The sequence below is a fragment of the Sciurus carolinensis genome, chromosome 10 (assembly GCF_902686445.1).
Source record: "Sciurus carolinensis chromosome 10, mSciCar1.2, whole genome shotgun sequence".
In the NCBI taxonomy this organism is placed as follows: domain Eukaryota; kingdom Metazoa; phylum Chordata; class Mammalia; order Rodentia; family Sciuridae; genus Sciurus; species Sciurus carolinensis.
In genome coordinates this window covers 23,284,039-23,291,447 of record NC_062222.1, presented here as the reverse complement: position 1 = coordinate 23,291,447, position 7,409 = coordinate 23,284,039, and the positions used below count along the sequence as shown (strand labels likewise).

Here is a 7,409-nt window from a genome sequence, read left to right as displayed (position 1 = left end):
CCCTTGAGAGTGGAGACATATAGTAGCTAGGTGATAAATGAGTCCTGGCTCAGATCTATCTTAAATATGTACAATGGATCCACAGGTTCAATCTGCAATCATATCCCCAGTCCTCTTGTGTATAATTGAGAGTGGTGTTTTCAGCAACTGGAAAAATTCCCACATTGTTTCTCTGACCTTTGGAGTAAGAACTATTATAATAGCCAGGGGTGGTGGCACACATCTGTAATCCCAGAGAGTTGGGAGCCTGAAGCAGGAGGATCTCAAATTTGAGGCCAGCTTGGAAAACTTAGTGAGATCTTATCTCAAAATAAAAAAATAAATAAATAAATAGAGAAGGGCTGAGCTGGAGATGTAACTCAGTGGTAGCACACCCCAGGCACAATTCTCGGTAACACACACACACACACACACACACACACACACAAGAATTATTATAGTAGGAAGGTTCAGTTGATCAAGTGCAACCACTCAGTTTCTGCTCTTCTGAAATTCTGTCATCTCTGAAATTATTTTTTCCTAACCAAGACAGGAACTGTAGAAATTAACACTATTTTTTGATATATAAAAAATGCAGACATGATTGCCTCCATCATTTACTTATTTAATTCACTGCTATAATCCTTGAAAAAATCAGGTGCATCAAGATGGCTTAAGATGACCTTAGCTAAATGGTAGTCCCAAAGCAATATCTTACTGGAGTCTCATATCGCAGATCCAGGTCCAGCTTTTAGCACTTGCTATGTGACTGTTGATCTGGCAGATGTTTCTTTTCCCTTCTGGAAATAGGATTAAAATAAAGAACATTTTGTGTGTGTGTGTGTGTGTGTGTGTGTGTGTGTGGTACTGGGGATTGAACCCAGGGCCTTGTGCTTGTGAGGCAAACACTCTACCAACTGAGCTATATCCCCAGCCCAAGAACATTTATACAAGAAAGATAGCAAAATGTATTCTATGTTGAATGTTAACTCTTCTGCTTCCTGTCATAGGGCAGTAGGAAGAGACATTGATGCTCCACAGAAACATCACAGTCTTCATTTTGTTGATGACATCACATGTTCATTGGTCTGGTGCGTAGGAAGTAGGAAGTAATCTGGCAAAATCCATGGGTGCCATATCTTGGGAGTTAGAGCTGACAGTGGTTTAGTGACCTGCCATATTTATAAAGCTTTTAAGGACTCAGTGATTTAGGATATACAGGGATAGTCTGTTAAGGTAATATAAAGGTTATTATATTTGATATTCCTCCTACAAAAAAAGAACACAGTAGCCAATAGACCACTTTGGATTTTGGAGGTGGTGTATTGTGGAGAGCCACCCTTATCTAGCAGAATCTGATGAGGTTGAGCCATGGGACACAGAGACCTGGCTTCTAGGCACTGTCTACCACCGAAGACTGTCCCAGATTGCCTGGGAAGTATGTGACACTGTGTGGGAGTGGTTCCCTGTCTAGTTCTATGATAGTTTCCCTGAGAAAATGGCTCCCCTAACTCCACCCCATCCTGTTCATCACAGAAGAAGCCCCTCCCGTTCCGGGGCCCTTTACCTGTGTGGCCATAAATAAAAGAGAGTTGGGCTACTCCATGTTGTTAGAGGCCAGAGCTGGTATGGCCAGACACGTCACACCCCGTCTCATTTAAAAAGAGTATTGGCTCTTGTGTATTTATTGATTAGATAAGTTTATGGGTAGCTGATTGATTTATAACCAACATCATCCTCCAGCAGTTAACCCTTTTCTCAGCCATGTAGGATGTGGCTGAGAAACCCCCGCAGTGTATATTATATCTGAGAGCACTTCTTCAGCTCCTGTTTTAGGTAAGTTGGAAGACTATATTTTGAGTGAGGCTCAGAGAAGGGAGCTTAAAAGCAGGCCCCGACTGTCAGCAGGCTACCTTACTGCTCAGGCCACAAGACCAGGAACATCCTCTGAAATTGGAGTGACGATGCTGGGAAGGGATGAGATGTTGAGTTTCTCGGAAGCCCCATTAAGAGCTCTACAATGAAAACTTCTAGAATTAACACAAATATAATTTCTGCATCAGAGTACTCACCGTTTCAAAATCAGTTTCTAGAATGTCATGACAATAGAAATTGAGTGCCTGACAATTATAATATTGTATGATGAAAATAGTACATTTGAGAGCTGGTCAGAGGATACAATAAGATAAGTAGCCCTGATCTCCATGTTGCCTGTCTTCACTTTATATTTCTCCCTCAGCTCTCTCCAAGTCTTCTGGAGTTCCTTATGACCATCTGAGAGAGGAGAAAACTATCCAGCCTGGTTCATGGGTGGGTTGTCTTAATTTGTTGGTGGTATTTGAAAATGGACTGCATGGTACCATGTGGAGAGTGTCCTAAAGCACAGCATGAGATGCAGCCCTCCCCCAGGGGAGATCTCAGCTGTATACTTGTGTTATTTTGGTATGTTGGAGTAGTCTGACTTGGCTCATTGCTCAGGGACCTGAAAAAAACAACATGGAGAGACTGAAGTAAAGGAAGTTGGGGGAAGAAAACAGTGGATGGACTCATGAGCATGGGCACAAAAATCTCTGTGCTCAGGAGAGTGTCTGCTAGGGGGCATCCATGACAGAGGGGGCACTTGACAGTGAAGTGGGATCAATGTACCTGGTGGGTGTCAGTGAACCTCTATAGATGCTGTGTTATAGACTCATTATGGAGTGTGATTCAGGTACCTATTGCTGTTTAAGAAATAATAAAAAAAATGTAAGGGCTTTAAAATAATACATATTCTTTTAAAAAATTGTCATTGTTCTGTATATTAAATGGGCGATTCTTTTGCACTCCTGGACTCTGAGCGAGTCCGGGCTATTGGCCAGGGAGCCGTGGAACTCCTCCACAAATCTCTACTAACTAACTTGGGTTACCCCATAGCGTGGAGGTCTGGGATGGACTTTTTACCTGGTGGCTGGTTTCTAAAATGAAACCTTCTAAGACCATGGTAACAGAAGGTACAGGTTTTTTTTTTTTTCTTTTTTCTTTTTTTCATGTTAACAAGTCATTCTAAAACTTATTGGCTCAAAATAATAAAAATGATTTATTATTTATGGTCCTCCTCTTGGTCAGGAATGTGGGACAGGCTGAGATGTATGTAATGTCAGACATTCAGCTAGTGGCTTGTCTGGTCTTGTAGGTCCAGGAAGCCTTCACCCACGTCTGACAGCTCAGTGCTTCCATGGTCTTTTGTGTGATCTCTCTGTTAGTTGAGGCTCAGTCTCATGACTCAGTTATTTACTTCAACCTGTTGCACTGCAGAATATGGATTTACATTCTCTACCCACGTTTTTTTCTACTACTACTAGTGTCTTGCAACTTACTATACCTGACATGGATCCTCCATAACATTGCCATGGACCAAGGTACCTATTTTGGTGGGAAAAGATGTGTGACCAGAGGCGATGACTACAAGAGCCATGACTACATCAGTATACCACATTTCTTGGAAATAATGGTCCAGTCCAGTGTTGGAATGGCCTGTTGAAGGCTCAGTATAGATGAGAGGTTAGAGATGAAGTTCTGTGGGCTTGGGGCACTGACTTCCAATTCTGAGATGCATGACACCACTTCATTAGCAGCATCGAACCCTAGTTGCCAGACATAACCAGTTCAAAATGAACCTTCTGCCTTCTCTTTCTTCTTTCTCTTAATGTTCCATCTTTTTTACTCTGTTTCCTAGAGATTTCTTTTCTATAATAAATTACCTGCCTACGTCTGTATCTCAAGCTCTATTTTAGAATCCATGCTCAGACACATTTTAGGGTATATTGCTTTTTGCTCTTAAGACAAAAATTAACATCTTTAGCATATAACTTTGTTTTCAGATTCCTTTTTGGGTAGATTCCTAGAACTGGAAGGTTGGATTGTATTTAAGGCTCTTGCAAAACTGTCCACTGAAAACAGTGTACTAATTTGTATCTTTTTAGAAAAAAATATAATATTGTTATGTCTCACTTTCTTTGTTAATTTTCATTTATGGGGGTTGGAAGAAGAAAGCTGTGATATCAGTGGCTTATTTTAAAAATAATCAAGTAGAACTGACATGAGATGATGTTTCTTAAGCCATTACACTAGTAAAGTCTACTACTCTCTAACTTGGAGTATAGCCAGAAACAGTTAAATGCAGATGTCCTTCAAAAAGAAAATTATCAAAAAAGATATTAATGTACAAGAAAGTCTCAGGACTCTGAACACTTTCTGATAAATTTTCTCAAAATTGTAGTAGGTTTTAGAGAGTCACATGAAAATCTTGCCTTACTTAAGGGTTTTACTAGATAATAAAATATTAGTTAAATTTTTTGTCTTATAATGAGGGTGGAGTTTGTGAGATATGCATGTAAAAGCAAAAAAATAATAAGCTAAGGTCAGAATGTTCTCTTTTTTTTCCCCTTCAGATTTAAACTGTTCCTTTATCTCTCTGTATATAAACCACATCCTTTGGCTAAAGAAAAATGGACCTCAAAAATAGTTAGCTTTCCTGGTAAAACAATGTTTCTTTTTGTAATGAGATACTCCAATTTTAAAGCTTGACAACTTAATTGATATCAAAGTTATTTAAAAAATAAATTCATGTAAGAAATTATGTGAAAAAATGTAAGGGAAAGTACACAAGTACCCCATCAACTTTATTTTAATAGTGTTTCTAAACTTAATCTTTAACTACTACTTATAAGGTTAGCAAATTATAGGGGACTGGATAGTTTAAAAGCCAGTATACCAGCCACATATTTTTGATTATGTAAACATTTGTCATTTTTTAAAAAATCAGGTTTTGTTTCAAAGGCACATCTATTTTCTCTTTTTCCCTAATTCTCAAATTAATGGAAAATGTACTTGACAAAATAATAAAACCATAAATTGATGGAAAATGAAGAAAGATACCACCAGCAGACTAGAAGATCTGGAAAATTCCTGAATGATAGAAAACAGAAGATGTTATATTGGTGGGAAAAAAAGCAGAGCATTAGAAAAACTGAAGAATGGTAATGGCAAGAGATTTAAGAGTATTTATTGGTGTAGAACTTGGAGGGCAAAACAAAGGCAACAGCAGAGGGAAGAGATGACCAACAGAACAGGGGACAATATCTGCAAACTATGCATCTGAAAGGGCTGATATACAGAAGATATAAGGAATGCAAACAACTCAATAGCAAAAAGTTAGTCCAATTAAAAACTGGACAAAGAACCCAAACAGATATTTCTCAAAAACAGACATAAAAATGACCAACAGGTATATAAAAAAATGGCCAACATTATGTTTAACCAGTCATTACCTTTCCCCAATTCAAATGGCTACTATCAAAAAGACAACAAAACAAAACAGAAAACCAAATGATGGCATGGATGCAGAGAAATGGGAACTATTAAAACTCTGTTAGTGGGAATGTAAATTGGTCCAGTCATTATAGAAAACAGTATGGAGGTTGCTCAAAAAATAAAAAATAAAACTACCATATGAACCAACACTCCCACTACTGGCTATTGATCCAAAGGAATATGAATCAGTATGTTGACAAAATATCTGCAGTCCATGTTATTGTAGCACTGTCCACTGTAGCCAAGACATGAAATCAACCCAAACATCATCAACAAATGAATGGATAACGGGATGTTGTATGTATACATACATAATGGAATACTATTCCACCTGAAAAAAAGAATGAAATTCTGTCATTTGTAAAAAATGGATGAACCTGGAGGACTTTATGTTAAGTGAAATATGCCAGGCATAGAAAGAAATTCTGCCTGATCTCACACATTTGTGAAATGTAAAAAAGCTGAACTTATGGAAGTACAAAGTAGAATAGTGGTTACTGGAGGCTAGAGAGGGTAGAGGGAGTGAAACAGTAGAAAGATTGGTCAATGGGTAGAGAATTCTAGTTAGCTAAGAGGATAAGTTAGGGTGTTCTACAGCATGGTGGGGAGAATATACTGAACAATATTGTAGTATATATTTCAAAATAACTGGAAGAAAGAACTCAGAATATTCCCACCATAATGAGATGATAAATGTTCAAAGTGATGGATATGCTAAATACTGTGATTAGATCATCACACACTGTACATATGTATCAAAATATCATATTGTATTCCATAAATATGTACAACTATTATGCACTAATTAAAACAAAATAAAACTTACATTAAAAAACTTTAATATCCAATCTGGGTGTAGAACCATCTTCATGGATATGAACTCTGTCTGGTTGTACAGGGTCCTGAGGTTAGGAGACTTGCTTGGTTTAATGCTCTTGAAATTCTTAATAATTTCTGCAAAATGGATCCAGCATTTCCCTTTACACCGAGGCCCACAAATTATATACCCAGTCATGTTAGTACTACTCTTTCACCTCTAAAGTGGGGTGCTGGTAGCCTTAGGCCCAAGTTAATAACAACTTTTAACCAACAGTTGGCTTGCCTGAGGCCTCTGGAGACACTACTCATGCCTGAGAAAAAAGTAGCATGTGATTTAAGATAACTCTGGACTAATCAAACAGAACATGAAGGAGAGGAGGAGAAGAAAAAGGAGAAGGAGAAGAAAGTTTTCTAGGGGTAAAAACACTACGGAGCCCTTCATAATTTAACATTTAAAAGGGTTCTTGGCTCCTGACCCACATTAACTGCCTGTAAACACAACTCTATCCGTTTATCTGCCGTTCATTTCAAATGAAATGGAACTGCCCAACTAGAGAGAAAAGCTGTCTCAGTTCCTTTGACTAAACAACCTCATCTGTCACTTTGCCACTGAGGCTCACCCTTAGCCCAGGAAGAATTGAGAGATCTTTACCTTTAATTCTTACACCTTGCTGCCTTCTGTAGAATAAAAATGCAAATATATAATACATGATAATTAAATGCATTTCCCTGAATTTAAAGACTCCGGTCTTCAGATGGAAAGGGCTCAGAGGTCCAAGAAGATAAAGTGACAAAACAGAAGACACTGTTTTAATGTATTTTATCACGGCTCAAAAATTTGTACTTTTGAATCACTTGTTCAGCAAAAATTGGTTGGAGAATGAATGAATAAATGAACTGATGAAAATATCCTCATGAGCTAGGCATGGAGACTGAGGCAGGAGGACTGTAAGTTTGAGGCCAGCCTCAGCAACTTAGCAAGGTCCTAAGCAACTTAGAGAAGCCCTGTCTGAAAATAAAAAATAAATTTTAAAAAAGGGCTGGGGATGTAACTCAGTGGTTAAGCACCACTCAGTTTAACTCCTAGTACCAATAAATAAATAAATAAATAAAAATCCTCACAAAGCTTCAAAATTTCAAGGACAAGAAGCAAGGTCACAATCGTATGTCAGGAGAGAATAAAAGAACAAATTATTTCAAATAAATAAGAAGTTGATGGTTACTCGATGTCTCTTCAACAGCTTTGGGTACTGATGACA

General features: G+C 38.0%; 1 non-coding gene across 1 annotated transcript; it reads right to left on the bottom strand.

The window, feature by feature from the left end:
• Positions 1-837: 837 nt before the first annotated feature.
• Trnav-cac (transfer RNA valine (anticodon CAC)) lies at positions 838-911 on the bottom strand. Its single transcript has one exon. It is a non-coding gene; the product is annotated as a tRNA-Val (tRNA).
• Between the last annotated feature and the right edge of the window lie 6,498 nt (positions 912-7,409).